Below are 19,379 nucleotides of genomic sequence, written 5' to 3'. Positions count from 1 at the left end.
TTGTTTCCAATGAAAGAAACCAATGTCGCCCCTACCTGCTTGCCTGTCGTGTGTGAATTTCTTTGAAAGGTATAAGGCACGAGTGCTGATGCGTTAGTGAGTGGCACCTGAAGCTTAGACTGGGTAGAGTCCGACAGTTTGGTTTTCTTAAAGTGCTTACCAGTAAAGAAAAATAAACCAAGCAACAACAAAAAATGTTTCCGCTGGGGCTTGAACCCAGGACCTTCCGCGTGTTAGGCGGATGTGATAGCTACTACACTACGGAAACGCATGACTAGCGAATAACACGTGTCAGTGATTTTGTAGTTTTTGCGTTTTGTCACATCAATAAGATTCACCTTTAAAAACTATCAGTGGCTTTTGGATGCTGGTTTTCCGCTTGTTATTCCCGATTTGAAGGGGGACGAGGAGATGCACGCATGAAAACACTGCATGAGCTGCAGTAGAAAACGTGCATCCAAATCTGTGTTTACTTACTTTAACGTCGGACTAGGCTGAGTCGTGCTGTCTGTCATCGAATCATGTGTCCTCGGTAGTATAGTGGTAAGTATCCCCGCCTGTCACGCGGGAGACCGGGGTTCGATTCCCCGCCGGGGAGGCACTTCTTTTTTTCTTGCTTTTTTATCATTTTATTTGCGTGACCATCACGTGGCCAGAGTTTTTATTTTGCCGGTGAAATGAGCATGTTGGCACGACCGCGGTCTTACCGGGCTGCTGATTCTTTCCAGAGACGCAAACACGTAAGATGGCACTAGAAAGATGTGCAGCTTCAAGGAAAACACGCTCATTGTCGCACAGCGTTTCACGTAGCATAGTCAGGATGGGCATTGCATTTGAGCTGTCGATTTAGGATGATTTTTGTCTTCAAACAAAAGCGGATCATGCTTTGTTTCCAATGAAAGAAACCAATGTCGCCCCTACCTGCTTGCCTGTCGTGTGTGAATTTCTTTGAAAGGTATAAGGCACGAGTGCTGATGCGTTAGTGAGTGGCACCTGAAGCTTAGACTGGGTAGAGTCCAACAGTTTGGTTTTCTTAAAGTGCTTCCCAGTAAAGAAAAATAAACCAAGCAACAACAAAAAATGTTTCCGCTGAGGCTTGAACCCAGGACCTTCCGCGTGTTAGGCGGATGTGATAGCCACTACACTACGGAAACGCATGACTAGCGAATAACACGTGTCAGTGATTTTGTAGTTTTTGCGTTTTGTCACATCAATAAGATTCACCTTTAAAAACTATCAGTGGCTTTTGGATGCTGGTTTTCCGCTTGTTATTCCCGATTTCAAGGGGGACGAGGAGATGCACGCATGAAAACACTGCATGAGCTGCAGTAGAAAACGTGCATCCAAATCTGTGTTTACTTACTTTAACGTCGGACTAGGCTGACTCGTGCTGTCTGTCATCGAATCAGGTGTCCTCGGTAGTATAGTGGTAAGTATCCCCGCCTGTCACGCGGGAGACCGGGGTTCGATTCCCCGCCGGGGAGGCACTTCTTTTTTTCTTGCTTTTTTATCATTTTATTTGCGTGACCATCACGTGGCCAGAGTTTTTATTTTGCCGGTGAAATGAGCATGTTGGCACGACCGCGGTCTTACCGGGCTGCTGATTCTTTCCAGAGACGCAAACACGTAAGATGGCACTAGAAAGATGTGCAGCTTCAAGGAAAACACGCTCATTGTCGCACAGCGTTTCACGTAGCATAGTCAGGATGGACATTGCATTTGAGCTGTCGATTTAGGATGATTTTTGTCTTCAAACAAAAGCGGATCATGCTTTGTTTCCAATGAAAGAAACCAATGTCGCCCCTACCTGCTTGCCTGTCGTGTGTGAATTTCTTTGAAAGGTATAAGGCACGAGTGCTGATGCGTTAGTGAGTGGCACCTGAAGCTTAGACTGGGTAGAGTCCGACAGTTTGGTTTTCTTAAAGTGCTTACCAGTAAAGAAAAATAAACCAAGCAACAACAAAAAATGTTTCCGCTGGGGCTTGAACCCAGGACCTTCCGCGTGTTAGGCGGATGTGATAGCCACTACACTACGGAAACGCATGACTAGCGAATAACACGTGTCAGTGATTTTGTAGTTTTTGCGTTTTGTCACATCAATAAGATTCACCTTTAAAAACTATCAGTGGCTTTTGGATGCTGGTTTTCCGCTTGTTATTCCCGATTTGAAGGGGGACGAGGAGATGCACGCATGAAAACACTGCATGAGCTGCAGTAGAAAACGTGCATCCAAATCTGTGTTTACTTACTTTAACGTCGGACTAGGCTGAGTCGTGCTGTCTGTCATCGAATCATGTGTCCTCGGTAGTATAGTGGTAAGTATCCCCGCCTGTCACGCGGGAGACCGGGGTTCGATTCCCCGCCGGGGAGGCACTTCATTTTTTCTTGCTTTTTCCCACGTTTTCTTTAACTTGCTTTCTCTGTTTGTCTTTCCAATCAAATCTTGCGATCGAAATTTCTGGCACTTCCCAGTTAGCTAGCGCGCTGAAATTTTCAGGGAAGCTTTCTTTTGGATGACCATTGAATATTCAATTGTTATTATTACTAAATTGATCAATGGAAACATTTTATTGAGCATTTTAGACCGCTATATAATCTATATATATAATTCTCCTCTGCTAGCCATTAGAAAAAAAACCAGCGACGCGTACCTCGCGCGCAGTGAAGCGAACGATCACATGTCGCCACAGGCTTAGGGGCAGAGAATTTAGCTTGAACCGAGTTTAAACTTACAGGAGGTAGGCCAGTTTGGGGGAGACGATATGGTCGAGTGGTTGGGCACACGATTGCTATCCCACTCGACACGGGTTCAAATCTATGTGTTCTAGTCAGTAACGTATTCAAACAACGAGTTTTTTACGAGTTGTCTTTTTACGAGTTGTCTTTTTACGAGTTGTCTTTTTACGAGTTGTCTTCGTTTACCCAAAAAAAGTGAAAAGATAAAATCGATAGCAAGATTTTAATGCAAACAAACAGACAAAGACTAAAAAGTAGAAAATAATAATCATTAAAAAAGTTTTAAAAAACCCACGTTTTCTGATTGAACTAAAAAGTAGAAAATAAATGCTATAGGCCCTACATCACAATAATGCAAGCGATCACTCTACTATAAGCGAGCAAAAACGTGGGGCGCCGTGATTTTCTTACAGTTTCTAATACTGTTGACTCTCTACAAGCTCCCTAATAAAAGTCAATAGTATTATCTAATCAATAGTAATATAACTTTTACTTCGGCGCCCCACGTTTTTGATCGCTTATAGTAGAGTGATCGCTTGCATTATTGTGATGTAGGGCCTATAGCATTTATTTTCTACTTTTTAGTTCAATCAGAAAACGTGGGTTTTTTAAAACTTTTTTAATGATTATTATTTATCATTTTATTTGCGTGACCATCACGTGGCCAGAGTTTTTATTTTGCCGGTGAAATGAGCATGTTGGCACGACCGCGGTCTTACCGGGCTGCTGATTCTTTCCAGAGACGCAAACACGTAAGATGGCACTAGAAAGATGTGCAGCTTCAAGGAAAACACGCTCATTGTCGCACAGCGTTTCACGTAGCATAGTCAGGATGGGCATTGCATTTGAGCTGTCGATTTAGGATGATTTTTGTCTTCAAACAAAAGCGGATCATGCTTTGTTTCCAATGAAAGAAACCAATGTCGCCCCTACCTGCTTGCCTGTCGTGTGTGAATTTCTTTGAAAGGTATAAGGCACGAGTGCTGATGCGTTAGTGAGTGGCACCTGAAGCTTAGACTGGGTAGAGTCCAACAGTTTGGTTTTCTTAAAGTGCTTCCCAGTAAAGAAAAATAAACCAAGCAACAACAAAAAATGTTTCCGCTGAGGCTTGAACCCAGGACCTTCCGCGTGTTAGGCGGATGTGATAGCCACTACACTACGGAAACGCATGACTAGCGAATAACACGTGTCAGTGATTTTGTAGTTTTTGCGTTTTGTCACATCAATAAGATTCACCTTTAAAAACTATCAGTGGCTTTTGGATGCTGGTTTTCCGCTTGTTATTCCCGATTTCAAGGGGGACGAGGAGATGCACGCATGAAAACACTGCATGAGCTGCAGTAGAAAACGTGCATCCAAATCTGTGTTTACTTACTTTAACGTCGGACTAGGCTGAGTCGTGCTGTCTGTCATCGAATCATGTGTCCTCGGTAGTATAGTGGTAAGTATCCCCGCCTGTCACGCGGGAGACCGGGGTTCGATTCCCCGCCGGGGAGGCACTTCTTTTTTTCTTGCTTTTTTATCATTTTATTTGCGTGACCATCACGTGGCCAGAGTTTTTATTTTGCCGGTGAAATGAGCATGTTGGCACGACCGCGGTCTTACCGGGCTGCTGATTCTTTCCAGAGACGCAAACACGTAAGATGGCACTAGAAAGATGTGCAGCTTCAAGGAAAACACGCTCATTGTCGCACAGCGTTTCACGTAGCATAGTCAGGATGGGCATTGCATTTGAGCTGTCGATTTAGGATGATTTTTGTCTTCAAACAAAAGCGGATCATGCTTTGTTTCCAATGAAAGAAACCAATGTCGCCCCTACCTGCTTGCCTGTCGTGTGTGAATTTCTTTGAAAGGTATAAGGCACGAGTGCTGATGCGTTAGTGAGTGGCACCTGAAGCTTAGACTGGGTAGAGTCCAACAGTTTGGTTTTCTTAAAGTGCTTCCTAGTAAAGAAATAAAATACTTAAAAAAAAACTTTTTAAAAAACCACGTTTTTCTTGTGGACTAAAAAGTAGAAAATAACTATTTACATACATTTGATGACAAAAAACGTGGGTACGTTCACCATCAAATTTCCCGACCCATCTGCCCGACCCACGTTTTTTGTCATCAAATGTATGTAAATAGTTATTTTCTACTTTTTAGTCCACAAGAAAAACGTGGTTTTTTAAAAACTTTTTTTTTAAGTATTTTATTTTCTCCTTTTTAGTCCGTTGCTACACATGAAAAACGTGGTTTTTAAAAAAGTGTTTATAAATACACGGACTAAAAAAATCTTGAGCGACCAGGATTCGAACCTGGGTTGTCGCGGCCACAACGCGAAGTACTAACCACTATACGATCACGGCCAGCGCGCTCACATCGATTGGGGCCGAAGTAACTGTGTCTATAGGCCTCCAGTCTTGTCGGTATCTTTAGAAATCATGTCCTCAATTTTATGGTCCTTGGGGCGTAATTAAATTAAGCTAATTACGGTCTCTAATTGCTAGTTTTTATGATTGCATCAGAAATTGTTAGGCGAAAGTAACCTGCATGCCAAATTTCAGAACTATAGAACAATCAGAAGTGGGCTAATTTTCGATGTCAATTTTAACAACAAACACATCCACGCGAAGCTGAGTTAATAAAAACGTGTTAAAATAAACCAAGCAACAACAAAAAATGTTTCCGCTGAGGCTTGAACCCAGGACCTTCCGCGTGTTAGGCGGATGTGATAGCCACTACACTACGGAAACGCATGACTAGCGAATAACACGTGTCAGTGATTTTGTAGTTTTTGCGTTTTGTCACATCAATAAGATTCACCTTTAAAAACTATCAGTGGCTTTTGGATGCTGGTTTTCCGCTTGTTATTCCCGATTTCAAGGGGGACGAGGAGATGCACGCATGAAAACACTGCATGAGCTGCAGTAGAAAACGTGCATCCAAATCTGTGTTTTCTTACTTTAACGTCGGACTAGGCTGAGTCGTGCTGTCTGTCATCGAATCATGTGTCCTCGGTAGTATAGTGGTAAGTATCCCCGCCTGTCACGCGGGAGACCGGGGTTCGATTCCCCGCCGGGGAGGCACTTCTTTTTTTCTTGCTTTTTTATCATTTTATTTGCGTGACCATCACGTGGCCAGAGTTTTTATTTTGCCGGTGAAATGAGCATGTTGGCATGACCGCGGTCTTACCGGGCTGCTGATTCTTTCCAGAGACGCAAACACGTAAGATGGCACTAGAAAGATGTGCAGCTTCAAGGAAAACACGCTCATTGTCGCACAGCGTTTCACGTAGCATAGTCAGGATGGACATTGCATTTGAGCTGTCGATTTAGGATGATTTTTGTCTTCAAACAAAAGCGGATCATGCTTTGTTTCCAATGAAAGAAACCAATGTCGCCCCTACCTGCTTGCCTGTCGTGTGTGAATTTCTTTGAAAGGTATAAGGCACGAGTGCTGATGCGTTAGTGAGTGGCACCTGAAGCTTAGACTGGGTAGAGTCCGACAGTTTGGTTTTCTTAAAGTGCTTCCCAGTAAAGAAAAATAAACCAAGCAACAACAAAAAATGTTTCCGCTGGGGCTTGAACCCAGGACCTTCCGCGTGTTAGGCGGATGTGATAGCCACTACACTACGGAAACGCATGACTAGCGAATAACACGTGTCAGTGATTTTGTAGTTTTTGCGTTTTGTCACATCAATAAGATTCACCTTTAAAAACTATCAGTGGCTTTTGGATGCTGGTTTTCCGCTTGTTATTCCCGATTTCAAGGGGGACGAGGAGATGCACGCATGAAAACACTGCATGAGCTGCAGTAGAAAACGTGCATCCAAATCTGTGTTTACTTACTTTAACGTCGGACTAGGCTGAGTCGTGCTGTCTGTCATCGAATCATGTGTCCTCGGTAGTATAGTGGTAAGTATCCCCGCCTGTCACGCGGGAGACCGGGGTTCGATTCCCCGCCGGGGAGGCACTTCTTTTTTTCTTGCTTTTTTATCATTTTATTTGCGTGACCATCACGTGGCCAGAGTTTTTATTTTGCCGGTGAAATGAGCATGTTGGCACGACCGCGGTCTTACCGGGCTGCTGATTCTTTCCAGAGACGCAAACACGTAAGATGGCACTAGAAAGATGTGCAGCTTCCAGGAAAACACGCTCATTGTCGCACAGCGTTTCACGTAGCATAGTCAGGATGGACATTGCATTTGAGCTGTCGATTTAGGATGATTTTTGTCTTCAAACAAAAGCGGATCATGCTTTGTTTCCAATGAAAGAAACCAATGTCGCCCCTACCTGCTTGCCTGTCGTGTGTGAATTTCTTTGAAAGGTATAAGGCACGAGTGCTGATGCGTTAGTGAGTGGCACCTGAAGCTTAGACTGGGTAGAGTCCGACAGTTTGGTTTTCTTAAAGTGCTTCCCAGTAAAGAAAAATAAACCAAGCAACAACAAAAAATGTTTCCGCTGGGGCTTGAACCCAGGACCTTCCGCGTGTTAGGCGGATGTGATAGCCACTACACTACAGAAACGCATGACTACCGAATAACACGTGTCAGTGATTTTGTAGTTTTGCGTTTTGTCACATCAATAAGATTCACCTTTAAAAACTATCAGTGGCTTTTGGATGCTGGTTTTCCGCTTGTTATTCCCGATTTCAAGGGGGACGAGGAGATGCACGCATGAAAACACTGCATGAGCTGCAGTAGAAAACGTGCATCCAAATCTGTGTTTACTTACTTTAACGTCGGACTAGGCTGACTCGTGCTGTCTGTCATCGAATCATGTGTCCTCGGTAGTATAGTGGTAAGTATCCCCGCCTGTCACGCGGGAGACCGGGGTTCGATTCCCCGCCGGGGAGGCACTTCTTTTTTTCTTGCTTTTTTATCATTTTATTTGCGTGACCATCACGTGGCCAGAGTTTTTATTTTGCCGGTGAAATGAGCATGTTGGCATGACCGCGGTCTTACCGGGCTGCTGATTCTTTCCAGAGACGCAAACACGTAAGATGGCACTAGAAAGATGTGCAGCTTCAAGGAAAACACGCTCATTGTCGCACAGCGTTTCACGTAGCATAGTCAGGATGGGCATTGCATTTGAGCTGTCGATTTAGGATGATTTTTGTCTTCAAACAAAAGCGGATCATGCTTTGTTTCCAATGAAAGAAACCAATGTCGCCCCTACCTGCTTGCCTGTCGTGTGTGAATTTCTTTGAAAGGTATAAGGCACGAGTGCTGATGCGTTAGTGAGTGGCACCTGAAGCTTAGACTGGGTAGAGTCCGACAGTTTGGTTTTCTTAAAGTGCTTCCCAGTAAAGAAAAATAAACCAAGCAACAACAAAAAATGTTTCCGCTGGGGCTTGAACCCAGGACCTTCCGCGTGTTAGGCGGATGTGATAGCCACTACACTACGGAAACGCATGACTACCGAATAACACGTGTCAGTGATTTTGTAGTTTTGCGTTTTGTCACATCAATAAGATTCACCTTTAAAAACTATCAGTGGCTTTTGGATGCTGGTTTTCCGCTTGTTATTCCCGATTTCAAGGGGGACGAGGAGATGCACGCATGAAAACACTGCATGAGCTGCAGTAGAAAACGTGCATCCAAATCTGTGTTTACTTACTTTAACGTCGGACTAGGCTGACTCGTGCTGTCTGTCATCGAATCATGTGTCCTCGGTAGTATAGTGGTAAGTATCCCCGCCTGTCACGCGGGAGACCGGGGTTCGATTCCCCGCCGGGGAGGCACTTCTTTTTTTCTTGCTTTTTTATCATTTTATTTGCGTGACCATCACGTGGCCAGAGTTTTTATTTTGCCGGTGAAATGAGCATGTTGGCATGACCGCGGTCTTACCGGGCTGCTGATTCTTTCCAGAGACGCAAACACGTAAGATGGCACTAGAAAGATGTGCAGCTTCAAGGAAAACACGCTCATTGTCGCACAGCGTTTCACGTAGCATAGTCAGGATGGGCATTGCATTTGAGCTGTCGATTTAGGATGATTTTTGTCTTCAAACAAAAGCGGATCATGCTTTGTTTCCAATGAAAGAAACCAATGTCGCCCCTACCTGCTTGCCTGTCGTGTGTGAATTTCTTTGAAAGGTATAAGGCACGAGTGCTGATGCGTTAGTGAGTGGCACCTGAAGCTTAGACTGGGTAGAGTCCGACAGTTTGGTTTTCTTAAAGTGCTTCACAGTAAAGAAAAATAAACCAAGCAACAACAAAAAATGTTTCCGCTGGGGCTTGAACCCAGGACCTTCCGCGTGTTAGGCGGATGTGATAGCCACTACACTACGGAAACGCATGACTAGCGAATAACACGTGTCAGTGATTTTGTAGTTTTGCGTTTTGTCACATCAATAAGATTCACCTTTAAAAACTATCAGTGGCTTTTGGATGCTGGTTTTCCGCTTGTTATTCCCGATTTCAAGGGGGACGAGGAGATGCACGCATGAAAACACTGCATGAGCTGCAGTAGAAAACGTGCATCCAAATCTGTGTTTACTTACTTTAACGTCGGACTAGGCTGACTCGTGCTGTCTGTCATCGAATCATGTGTCCTCGGTAGTATAGTGGTAAGTATCCCCGCCTGTCACGCGGGAGACCGGGGTTCGATTCCCCGCCGGGGAGGCACTTCTTTTTTTCTTGCTTTTTTATCATTTTGATTGCGTGACCATCACGTGGCCAGAGTTTTTATTTTGCCGGTGAAATGAGCATGTTGGCATGACCGCGGTCTTACCGGGCTGCTGATTCTTTCCAGAGACGCAAACACGTAAGATGGCACTAGAAAGATGTGCAGCTTCAAGGAAAACACGCTCATTGTCGCACAGCGTTTCACGTAGCATAGTCAGGATGGGCATTGCATTTGAGCTGTCGATTTAGGATGATTTTTGTCTTCAAACAAAAGCGGATCATGCTTTGTTTCCAATGAAAGAAACCAATGTCGCCCCTACCTGCTTGCCTGTCGTGTGTGAATTTCTTTGAAAGGTATAAGGCACGAGTGCTGATGCGTTAGTGAGTGGCACCTGAAGCTTAGACTGGGTAGAGTCCAACAGTTTGGTTTTCTTAAAGTGCTTCCTAGTAAAGAAATAAAATACTTAAAAAAAAACTTTTTAAAAAACCACGTTTTTCTTGTGGACTAAAAAGTAGAAAATAACTATTTACATACATTTGATGACAAAAAACGTGGGTACGTTCACCATCAAATTTCCCGACCCATCTGCCCGACCCACGTTTTTTGTCATCAAATGTATGTAAATAGTTATTTTCTACTTTTTAGTCCACAAGAAAAACGTGGTTTTTTAAAAACTTTTTTTTTAAGTATTTTATTTTCTCCTTTTTAGTCCGTTGCTACACATGAAAAACGTGGTTTTTAAAAAAGTGTTTATAAATACACGGACTAAAAAAATCTTGAGCGACCAGGATTCGAACCTGGGTTGTCGCGGCCACAACGCGAAGTACTAACCACTATACGATCACGGCCAGCGCGCTCACATCGATTGGGGCCGAAGTAACTGTGTCTATAGGCCTCCAGTCTTGTCGGTATCTTTAGAAATCATGTCCTCAATTTTATGGTCCTTGGGGCGTAATTAAATTAAGCTAATTACGGTCTCTAATTGCTAGTTTTTATGATTGCATCAGAAATTGTTAGGCGAAAGTAACCTGCATGCCAAATTTCAGAACTATAGAACAATCAGAAGTGGGCTAATTTTCGATGTCAATTTTAACAACAAACACATCCACGCGAAGCTGAGTTAATAAAAACGTGTTAAAATAAACCAAGCAACAACAAAAAATGTTTCCGCTGAGGCTTGAACCCAGGACCTTCCGCGTGTTAGGCGGATGTGATAGCCACTACACTACGGAAACGCATGACTAGCGAATAACACGTGTCAGTGATTTTGTAGTTTTTGCGTTTTGTCACATCAATAAGATTCACCTTTAAAAACTATCAGTGGCTTTTGGATGCTGGTTTTCCGCTTGTTATTCCCGATTTCAAGGGGGACGAGGAGATGCACGCATGAAAACACTGCATGAGCTGCAGTAGAAAACGTGCATCCAAATCTGTGTTTTCTTACTTTAACGTCGGACTAGGCTGAGTCGTGCTGTCTGTCATCGAATCATGTGTCCTCGGTAGTATAGTGGTAAGTATCCCCGCCTGTCACGCGGGAGACCGGGGTTCGATTCCCCGCCGGGGAGGCACTTCTTTTTTTCTTGCTTTTTTATCATTTTATTTGCGTGACCATCACGTGGCCAGAGTTTTTATTTTGCCGGTGAAATGAGCATGTTGGCATGACCGCGGTCTTACCGGGCTGCTGATTCTTTCCAGAGACGCAAACACGTAAGATGGCACTAGAAAGATGTGCAGCTTCAAGGAAAACACGCTCATTGTCGCACAGCGTTTCACGTAGCATAGTCAGGATGGACATTGCATTTGAGCTGTCGATTTAGGATGATTTTTGTCTTCAAACAAAAGCGGATCATGCTTTGTTTCCAATGAAAGAAACCAATGTCGCCCCTACCTGCTTGCCTGTCGTGTGTGAATTTCTTTGAAAGGTATAAGGCACGAGTGCTGATGCGTTAGTGAGTGGCACCTGAAGCTTAGACTGGGTAGAGTCCGACAGTTTGGTTTTCTTAAAGTGCTTCCCAGTAAAGAAAAATAAACCAAGCAACAACAAAAAATGTTTCCGCTGGGGCTTGAACCCAGGACCTTCCGCGTGTTAGGCGGATGTGATAGCCACTACACTACGGAAACGCATGACTAGCGAATAACACGTGTCAGTGATTTTGTAGTTTTTGCGTTTTGTCACATCAATAAGATTCACCTTTAAAAACTATCAGTGGCTTTTGGATGCTGGTTTTCCGCTTGTTATTCCCGATTTCAAGGGGGACGAGGAGATGCACGCATGAAAACACTGCATGAGCTGCAGTAGAAAACGTGCATCCAAATCTGTGTTTACTTACTTTAACGTCGGACTAGGCTGAGTCGTGCTGTCTGTCATCGAATCATGTGTCCTCGGTAGTATAGTGGTAAGTATCCCCGCCTGTCACGCGGGAGACCGGGGTTCGATTCCCCGCCGGGGAGGCACTTCTTTTTTTCTTGCTTTTTTATCATTTTATTTGCGTGACCATCACGTGGCCAGAGTTTTTATTTTGCCGGTGAAATGAGCATGTTGGCACGACCGCGGTCTTACCGGGCTGCTGATTCTTTCCAGAGACGCAAACACGTAAGATGGCACTAGAAAGATGTGCAGCTTCCAGGAAAACACGCTCATTGTCGCACAGCGTTTCACGTAGCATAGTCAGGATGGACATTGCATTTGAGCTGTCGATTTAGGATGATTTTTGTCTTCAAACAAAAGCGGATCATGCTTTGTTTCCAATGAAAGAAACCAATGTCGCCCCTACCTGCTTGCCTGTCGTGTGTGAATTTCTTTGAAAGGTATAAGGCACGAGTGCTGATGCGTTAGTGAGTGGCACCTGAAGCTTAGACTGGGTAGAGTCCGACAGTTTGGTTTTCTTAAAGTGCTTCCCAGTAAAGAAAAATAAACCAAGCAACAACAAAAAATGTTTCCGCTGGGGCTTGAACCCAGGACCTTCCGCGTGTTAGGCGGATGTGATAGCCACTACACTACAGAAACGCATGACTACCGAATAACACGTGTCAGTGATTTTGTAGTTTTGCGTTTTGTCACATCAATAAGATTCACCTTTAAAAACTATCAGTGGCTTTTGGATGCTGGTTTTCCGCTTGTTATTCCCGATTTCAAGGGGGACGAGGAGATGCACGCATGAAAACACTGCATGAGCTGCAGTAGAAAACGTGCATCCAAATCTGTGTTTACTTACTTTAACGTCGGACTAGGCTGACTCGTGCTGTCTGTCATCGAATCATGTGTCCTCGGTAGTATAGTGGTAAGTATCCCCGCCTGTCACGCGGGAGACCGGGGTTCGATTCCCCGCCGGGGAGGCACTTCTTTTTTTCTTGCTTTTTTATCATTTTATTTGCGTGACCATCACGTGGCCAGAGTTTTTATTTTGCCGGTGAAATGAGCATGTTGGCATGACCGCGGTCTTACCGGGCTGCTGATTCTTTCCAGAGACGCAAACACGTAAGATGGCACTAGAAAGATGTGCAGCTTCAAGGAAAACACGCTCATTGTCGCACAGCGTTTCACGTAGCATAGTCAGGATGGGCATTGCATTTGAGCTGTCGATTTAGGATGATTTTTGTCTTCAAACAAAAGCGGATCATGCTTTGTTTCCAATGAAAGAAACCAATGTCGCCCCTACCTGCTTGCCTGTCGTGTGTGAATTTCTTTGAAAGGTATAAGGCACGAGTGCTGATGCGTTAGTGAGTGGCACCTGAAGCTTAGACTGGGTAGAGTCCGACAGTTTGGTTTTCTTAAAGTGCTTCCCAGTAAAGAAAAATAAACCAAGCAACAACAAAAAATGTTTCCGCTGGGGCTTGAACCCAGGACCTTCCGCGTGTTAGGCGGATGTGATAGCCACTACACTACGGAAACGCATGACTACCGAATAACACGTGTCAGTGATTTTGTAGTTTTGCGTTTTGTCACATCAATAAGATTCACCTTTAAAAACTATCAGTGGCTTTTGGATGCTGGTTTTCCGCTTGTTATTCCCGATTTCAAGGGGGACGAGGAGATGCACGCATGAAAACACTGCATGAGCTGCAGTAGAAAACGTGCATCCAAATCTGTGTTTACTTACTTTAACGTCGGACTAGGCTGACTCGTGCTGTCTGTCATCGAATCATGTGTCCTCGGTAGTATAGTGGTAAGTATCCCCGCCTGTCACGCGGGAGACCGGGGTTCGATTCCCCGCCGGGGAGGCACTTCTTTTTTTCTTGCTTTTTTATCATTTTATTTGCGTGACCATCACGTGGCCAGAGTTTTTATTTTGCCGGTGAAATGAGCATGTTGGCATGACCGCGGTCTTACCGGGCTGCTGATTCTTTCCAGAGACGCAAACACGTAAGATGGCACTAGAAAGATGTGCAGCTTCAAGGAAAACACGCTCATTGTCGCACAGCGTTTCACGTAGCATAGTCAGGATGGGCATTGCATTTGAGCTGTCGATTTAGGATGATTTTTGTCTTCAAACAAAAGCGGATCATGCTTTGTTTCCAATGAAAGAAACCAATGTCGCCCCTACCTGCTTGCCTGTCGTGTGTGAATTTCTTTGAAAGGTATAAGGCACGAGTGCTGATGCGTTAGTGAGTGGCACCTGAAGCTTAGACTGGGTAGAGTCCGACAGTTTGGTTTTCTTAAAGTGCTTCACAGTAAAGAAAAATAAACCAAGCAACAACAAAAAATGTTTCCGCTGGGGCTTGAACCCAGGACCTTCCGCGTGTTAGGCGGATGTGATAGCCACTACACTACGGAAACGCATGACTAGCGAATAACACGTGTCAGTGATTTTGTAGTTTTGCGTTTTGTCACATCAATAAGATTCACCTTTAAAAACTATCAGTGGCTTTTGGATGCTGGTTTTCCGCTTGTTATTCCCGATTTCAAGGGGGACGAGGAGATGCACGCATGAAAACACTGCATGAGCTGCAGTAGAAAACGTGCATCCAAATCTGTGTTTACTTACTTTAACGTCGGACTAGGCTGACTCGTGCTGTCTGTCATCGAATCATGTGTCCTCGGTAGTATAGTGGTAAGTATCCCCGCCTGTCACGCGGGAGACCGGGGTTCGATTCCCCGCCGGGGAGGCACTTCTTTTTTTCTTGCTTTTTTATCATTTTGATTGCGTGACCATCACGTGGCCAGAGTTTTTATTTTGCCGGTGAAATGAGCATGTTGGCATGACCGCGGTCTTACCGGGCTGCTGATTCTTTCCAGAGACGCAAACACGTAAGATGGCACTAGAAAGATGTGCAGCTTCAAGGAAAACACGCTCATTGTCGCACAGCGTTTCACGTAGCATAGTCAGGATGGGCATTGCATTTGAGCTGTCGATTTAGGATGATTTTTGTCTTCAAACAAAAGCGGATCATGCTTTGTTTCCAATGAAAGAAACCAATGTCGCCCCTACCTGCTTGCCTGTCGTGTGTGAATTTCTTTGAAAGGTATAAGGCACGAGTGCTGATGCGTTAGTGAGTGGCACCTGAAGCTTAGACTGGGTAGAGTCCGACAGTTTGGTTTTCTTAAAGTGCTTCCCAGTAAAGAAAAATAAACCAAGCAACAACAAAAAATGTTTCCGCTGGGGCTTGAACCCAGGACCTTCCGCGTGTTAGGCGGATGTGATAGCCACTACACTACGGAAACGCATGACTAGCGAATAACACGTGTCAGTGATTTTGTAGTTTTGCGTTTTGTCACATCAATAAGATTCACCTTTAAAAACTATCAGTGGCTTTTGGATGCTGGTTTTCCGCTTGTTATTCCCGATTTCAAGGGGGACGAGGAGATGCACGCATGAAAACACTGCATGAGCTGCAGTAGAAAACGTGCATCCAAATCTGTGTTTACTTACTTTAACGTCGGACTAGGCTGACTCGTGCTGTCTGTCATCGAATCATGTGTCCTCGGTAGTATAGTGGTAAGTATCCCCGCCTGTCACGCGGGAGACCGGGGTTCGATTCCCCGCCGGGGAGGCACTTCTTTTTTTCTTGCTTTTTTATCATTTTATTTGCGTGACCATCACGTGGCCAGAGTTTTTATTTTGCCGGTGAAATGAGCATGTTGGCATGACCGCGGTCTTACCGGGCTGCTGATTCTTTCCAGAGACGCAAACACGTAAGATGGCACTAGAAAGATGTGCAGCTTCAAGGAAAACACGCTCATTGTCGCACAGCGTTTCACGTAGCATAGTCAGGATGGGCATTGCATTTGAGCTGTCGATTTAGGATGATTTTTGTCTTCAAACAAAAGCGGATCATGCTTTGTTTCCAATGAAAGAAACCAATGTCGCCCCTACCTGCTTGCCTGTCGTGTGTGAATTTCTTTGAAAGGTATAAGGCACGAGTGCTGATGCGTTAGTGAGTGGCACCTGAAGCTTAGACTGGGTAGAGTCCGACAGTTTGGTTTTCTTAAAGTGCTTCCCAGTAAAGAAAAATAAACCAAGCAACAACAAAAAATGTTTCCGCTGGGGCTTGAACCCAGGACCTTCCGCGTGTTAGGCGGATGTGATAGCCACTACACTACGGAAACGCATGACTAGCGAATAACACGTGTCAGTGATTTTGTAGTTTTTGCGTTTTGTCACATCAATAAGATTCACCTTTAAAAACTATCAGTGGCTTTTGGATGCTGGTTTTCCGCTTGTTATTCCCGATTTCAAGGGGGACGAGGAGATGCACGCATGAAAACACTGCATGAGCTGCAGTAGAAAACGTGCATCCAAATCTGTGTTTACTTACTTTAACGTCGGACTAGGCTGACTCGTGCTGTCTGTCATCGAATCATGTGTCCTCGGTAGTATAGTGGTAAGTATCCCCGCCTGTCACGCGGGAGACCGGGGTTCGATTCCCCGCCGGGGAGGCACTTCTTTTTTTCTTGCTTTTTTATCATTTTATTTGCGTGACCATCACGTGGCCAGAGTTTTTATTTTGCCGGTGAAATGAGCATGTTGGCATGACCGCGGTCTTACCGGGCTGCTGATTCTTTCCAGAGACGCAAACACGTAAGATGGCACTAGAAAAATGTGCAGCTTCAAGGAAAACACGCTCATTGTCGCACAGCGTTTCACGTAGCATAGTCAGGATGGGCATTGCATTTGAGCTGTCGATTTAGGATGATTTTTGTCTTCAAACAAAAGCGGATCATGCTTTGTTTCCAATGAAAGAAACCAATGTCGCCCCTACCTGCTTGCCTGTCGTGTGTGAATTTCTTTGAAAGGTATAAGGCACGAGTGCTGATGCGTTAGTGAGTGGCACCTGAAGCTTAGACTGGGTAGAGTCCGACAGTTTGGTTTTCTTAAAGTGCTTCCCAGTAAAGAAAAATAAACCAAGCAACAACAAAAAATGTTTCCGCTGAGGCTTGAACCCAGGACCTTCCGCGTGTTAGGCGGATGTGATAAGCCACTACACTACGGAAACGCATGACTAGCGAATAACACGTGTCAGTGATTTTGTAGTTTTTGCGTTTTGTCACATCAATAAGATTCACCTTTAAAAACTATCAGTGGCTTTTGGATGCTGGTTTTCCGCTTGTTATTCCCGATTTCAAGGGGGAACGAGGAGATGCACGCATGAAAACACTGCATGAGCTGCAGTAGAAAACGTGCATCCAAATCTGTGTTTACTTACTTTAACGTCGGACTAGGCTGACTCGTGCTGTCTGTCATCGAATCATGTGTCCTCGGTAGTATAGTGGTAAGTATCCCCGCCTGTCACGCGGGGAGACCGGGGTTCGATTCCCCGCCAGGGAGGCACTTCTTTTTTTCTTGCTTTTTTATCATTTTGATTGCGTGACCATCACGTGGCCAGAGTTTTTATTTTGCCGGTGAAATGAGCATGTTGGCATGACCGCGGTCTTACCGGGCTGCTGATTCTTTCCAGAGACGCAAACACGTAAGATGGCACTAGAAAGATGTGCAGCTTCAAGGAAAACACGCTCATTGTCGCACAGCGTTTCACGTAGCATAGTCAGGATGGGCATTGCATTTGAGCTGTCGATTTAGGATGATTTTTGTCTTCAAACAAAAGCGGATCATGCTTTGTTTCCAATGAAAGAAACCAATGTCGCCCCTACCTGCTTGCCTGTCGTGTGTGAATTTCTTTGAAAGGTATAAGGCACGAGTGCTGAGTGCGTTAGTGAGTGGCACCTGAAGCTTAGACTGGGTAGAGTCCGACAGTTTGGTTTTCTTAAAGTGCTTCACAGTAAAGAAAAATAAACCAAGCAACAACAAAAAATGTTTCCGCTGGGGCTTGAACCCAGGACCTTCCGCGTGTTAGGCGGATGTGATAGCCACTACACTACGGAAACGCATGACTACCGAATAACACGTGTCAGTGATTTTGTAGTTTTGCGTTTTGTCACATCAATAAGATTCACCTTTAAAAACTATCAGTGGCTTTTGGATGCTGGTTTTCCGCTTGTTATTCCCGATTTCAAGGGGGACGAGGAGATGCACGCATGAAAACACTGCATGAGCTGCAGTAGAAAACGTGCATCCAAATCTGTGTTTACTTACTTTAACGTCGGACTAGGCTGACTCGTGCTGTCTGTCATCGAATCATGTGTTCTCGGTAGTATAGTGGTAAGTATCCCCGCCTGTCACGCGGGAGACCGGGGTTCGATTCCCCGCCGGGGAGGCACTTCTTTTTTTCTTGCTTTTTTATCATTTTATTTGCGTGACCATCACGTGGCCAGAGTTTTTATTTTGCCGGTGAAATGAGCATGTTGGCATGACCGCGGTCTTACCGGGCTGCTGATTCTTTCCAGAGACGCAAACACGTAAGATGGCACTAGAAAAATGTGCAGCTTCAAGGAAAACACGCTCATTGTCGCACAGCGTTTCACGTAGCATAGTCAGGATGGGCATTGCATTTGAGCTGTCGATTTAGGATGATTTTTGTCTTCAAACAAAAGCGGATCATGCTTTGTTTCCAATGAAAGAAACCAATGTCGCCCCTACCTGCTTGCCTGTCGTGTGTGAATTTCTTTGAAAGGTATAAGGCACGAGTGCTGATGCGTTAGTGAGTGGCACCTGAAGCTTAGACTGGGTAGAGTCCGACAGTTTGGTTTTCTTAAAGTGCTTCCCAGTAAAGAAAAATAAACCAAGCAACAACAAAAAATGTTTCCGCTGGGGCTTGAACCCAGGACCTTCCGCGTGTTAGGCGGATGTGATAGCCACTACACTACGGAAACGCATGACTAGCGAATAACACGTGTCAGTGATTTTGTAGTTTTTGCGTTTTGTCACATCAATAAGATTCACCTTTAAAAACTATCAGTGGCTTTTGGATGCTGGTTTTCCGCTTGTTATTCCCGATTTCAAGGGGGACGAGGAGATGCACGCATGAAAACACTGCATGAGCTGCAGTAGAAAACGTGCATCCAAATCTGTGTTTACTTACTTTAACGTCGGACAATGCTGACTCGTGCTGTCTGTCATCGAATCATGTGTCCTCGGTAGTATAGTGGTAAGTATCCCCGCCTGTCACGCGGGAGACCGGGTTCGATTCCCCGCCGGGGAGGCACTTCTTTTTTTCTTGCTTTTTTATCATTTTGATTGCGTGACCATCACGTGGCCAGAGTTTTTATTTTGCCGGTGAAATGAGCATGTTGGCATGACCGCGGTCTTACCGGGCTGCTGATTCTTTCCAGAGACGCAAACACGTAAGATGGCACTAGAAAGATGTGCAGCTTCAAGGAAAACACGCTCATTGTCGCACAGCGTTTCACGTAGCATAGTCAGGATGGGCATTGCATTTGAGCTGTCGATTTAGGATGATTTTTGTCTTCAAACAAAAGCGGATCATGCTTTGTTTCCAATGAAAGAAACCAATGTCGCCCCTACCTGCTTGCCTGTCGTGTGTGAATTTCTTTGAAAGGTATAAGGCACGAGTGCTGATGCGTTAGTGAGTGGCACCTGAAGCTTAGACTGGGTAGAGTCCGACAGTTTGGTTTTCTTAAAGTGCTTCCCAGTAAAGAAAAATAAACCAAGCAACAACAAAAAATGTTTCCGCTGGG

At 44.7% G+C, this 19,379-nt stretch overlaps 27 non-coding genes across 27 annotated transcripts; 16 read left to right on the top strand and 11 right to left on the bottom strand.

Annotated features, from left to right (window-relative positions):
• The first annotated feature begins 526 nt into the window (after window positions 1–526).
• On the top strand, window positions 527–598 carry Trnad-guc (transfer RNA aspartic acid (anticodon GUC)). Its single transcript has one exon. It is a non-coding gene; the product is annotated as a tRNA-Asp (tRNA).
• Window positions 599–1,412: 814 nt separating this feature from the next.
• Trnad-guc (transfer RNA aspartic acid (anticodon GUC)) lies at window positions 1,413–1,484 on the top strand. The gene has a single exon. It is a non-coding gene; the product is annotated as a tRNA-Asp (tRNA).
• A 483-nt stretch (window positions 1,485–1,967) lies between these two features.
• On the bottom strand, window positions 1,968–2,040 carry Trnav-aac (transfer RNA valine (anticodon AAC)). Its single transcript has one exon. It is a non-coding gene; the product is annotated as a tRNA-Val (tRNA).
• A 258-nt stretch (window positions 2,041–2,298) lies between these two features.
• Window positions 2,299–2,370, top strand: Trnad-guc (transfer RNA aspartic acid (anticodon GUC)). The gene has a single exon. It is a non-coding gene; the product is annotated as a tRNA-Asp (tRNA).
• Window positions 2,371–4,160: 1,790 nt separating this feature from the next.
• Window positions 4,161–4,232, top strand: Trnad-guc (transfer RNA aspartic acid (anticodon GUC)). The gene has a single exon. It is a non-coding gene; the product is annotated as a tRNA-Asp (tRNA).
• Window positions 4,233–5,729: 1,497 nt separating this feature from the next.
• Window positions 5,730–5,801, top strand: Trnad-guc (transfer RNA aspartic acid (anticodon GUC)). The gene has a single exon. It is a non-coding gene; the product is annotated as a tRNA-Asp (tRNA).
• Window positions 5,802–6,284: 483 nt separating this feature from the next.
• On the bottom strand, window positions 6,285–6,357 carry Trnav-aac (transfer RNA valine (anticodon AAC)). Its single transcript has one exon. It is a non-coding gene; the product is annotated as a tRNA-Val (tRNA).
• Window positions 6,358–6,615: 258 nt separating this feature from the next.
• Window positions 6,616–6,687, top strand: Trnad-guc (transfer RNA aspartic acid (anticodon GUC)). Its single transcript has one exon. It is a non-coding gene; the product is annotated as a tRNA-Asp (tRNA).
• Window positions 6,688–7,500: 813 nt separating this feature from the next.
• Trnad-guc (transfer RNA aspartic acid (anticodon GUC)) lies at window positions 7,501–7,572 on the top strand. Its single transcript has one exon. It is a non-coding gene; the product is annotated as a tRNA-Asp (tRNA).
• Window positions 7,573–8,055: 483 nt separating this feature from the next.
• On the bottom strand, window positions 8,056–8,128 carry Trnav-aac (transfer RNA valine (anticodon AAC)). Its single transcript has one exon. It is a non-coding gene; the product is annotated as a tRNA-Val (tRNA).
• Window positions 8,129–8,385: 257 nt separating this feature from the next.
• Trnad-guc (transfer RNA aspartic acid (anticodon GUC)) lies at window positions 8,386–8,457 on the top strand. The gene has a single exon. It is a non-coding gene; the product is annotated as a tRNA-Asp (tRNA).
• Window positions 8,458–8,940: 483 nt separating this feature from the next.
• Trnav-aac (transfer RNA valine (anticodon AAC)) lies at window positions 8,941–9,013 on the bottom strand. Its single transcript has one exon. It is a non-coding gene; the product is annotated as a tRNA-Val (tRNA).
• Window positions 9,014–9,270: 257 nt separating this feature from the next.
• Trnad-guc (transfer RNA aspartic acid (anticodon GUC)) lies at window positions 9,271–9,342 on the top strand. Its single transcript has one exon. It is a non-coding gene; the product is annotated as a tRNA-Asp (tRNA).
• Window positions 9,343–10,839: 1,497 nt separating this feature from the next.
• Trnad-guc (transfer RNA aspartic acid (anticodon GUC)) lies at window positions 10,840–10,911 on the top strand. The gene has a single exon. It is a non-coding gene; the product is annotated as a tRNA-Asp (tRNA).
• Window positions 10,912–11,394: 483 nt separating this feature from the next.
• On the bottom strand, window positions 11,395–11,467 carry Trnav-aac (transfer RNA valine (anticodon AAC)). The gene has a single exon. It is a non-coding gene; the product is annotated as a tRNA-Val (tRNA).
• A 258-nt stretch (window positions 11,468–11,725) lies between these two features.
• On the top strand, window positions 11,726–11,797 carry Trnad-guc (transfer RNA aspartic acid (anticodon GUC)). The gene has a single exon. It is a non-coding gene; the product is annotated as a tRNA-Asp (tRNA).
• An 813-nt stretch (window positions 11,798–12,610) lies between these two features.
• On the top strand, window positions 12,611–12,682 carry Trnad-guc (transfer RNA aspartic acid (anticodon GUC)). Its single transcript has one exon. It is a non-coding gene; the product is annotated as a tRNA-Asp (tRNA).
• A 483-nt stretch (window positions 12,683–13,165) lies between these two features.
• On the bottom strand, window positions 13,166–13,238 carry Trnav-aac (transfer RNA valine (anticodon AAC)). Its single transcript has one exon. It is a non-coding gene; the product is annotated as a tRNA-Val (tRNA).
• A 257-nt stretch (window positions 13,239–13,495) lies between these two features.
• Window positions 13,496–13,567, top strand: Trnad-guc (transfer RNA aspartic acid (anticodon GUC)). The gene has a single exon. It is a non-coding gene; the product is annotated as a tRNA-Asp (tRNA).
• A 483-nt stretch (window positions 13,568–14,050) lies between these two features.
• Window positions 14,051–14,123, bottom strand: Trnav-aac (transfer RNA valine (anticodon AAC)). Its single transcript has one exon. It is a non-coding gene; the product is annotated as a tRNA-Val (tRNA).
• A 257-nt stretch (window positions 14,124–14,380) lies between these two features.
• On the top strand, window positions 14,381–14,452 carry Trnad-guc (transfer RNA aspartic acid (anticodon GUC)). The gene has a single exon. It is a non-coding gene; the product is annotated as a tRNA-Asp (tRNA).
• A 483-nt stretch (window positions 14,453–14,935) lies between these two features.
• Window positions 14,936–15,008, bottom strand: Trnav-aac (transfer RNA valine (anticodon AAC)). The gene has a single exon. It is a non-coding gene; the product is annotated as a tRNA-Val (tRNA).
• A 257-nt stretch (window positions 15,009–15,265) lies between these two features.
• Window positions 15,266–15,337, top strand: Trnad-guc (transfer RNA aspartic acid (anticodon GUC)). Its single transcript has one exon. It is a non-coding gene; the product is annotated as a tRNA-Asp (tRNA).
• Window positions 15,338–15,820: 483 nt separating this feature from the next.
• Window positions 15,821–15,893, bottom strand: Trnav-aac (transfer RNA valine (anticodon AAC)). Its single transcript has one exon. It is a non-coding gene; the product is annotated as a tRNA-Val (tRNA).
• A 258-nt stretch (window positions 15,894–16,151) lies between these two features.
• Window positions 16,152–16,223, top strand: Trnad-guc (transfer RNA aspartic acid (anticodon GUC)). The gene has a single exon. It is a non-coding gene; the product is annotated as a tRNA-Asp (tRNA).
• Window positions 16,224–17,596: 1,373 nt separating this feature from the next.
• On the bottom strand, window positions 17,597–17,669 carry Trnav-aac (transfer RNA valine (anticodon AAC)). Its single transcript has one exon. It is a non-coding gene; the product is annotated as a tRNA-Val (tRNA).
• An 812-nt stretch (window positions 17,670–18,481) lies between these two features.
• Trnav-aac (transfer RNA valine (anticodon AAC)) lies at window positions 18,482–18,554 on the bottom strand. The gene has a single exon. It is a non-coding gene; the product is annotated as a tRNA-Val (tRNA).
• Window positions 18,555–19,379: the final 825 nt, after the last annotated feature.

Source organism: Physella acuta, unplaced genomic scaffold (genome assembly GCF_028476545.2).
Source record: "Physella acuta isolate Inbredline_101_S28 unplaced genomic scaffold, ASM2847654v3 ptg001993l, whole genome shotgun sequence".
NCBI classification, from domain to species: Eukaryota; Metazoa; Mollusca; class Gastropoda; family Physidae; genus Physella; species Physella acuta.
This window is presented reverse-complemented; position numbering and strand designations above follow the sequence as displayed.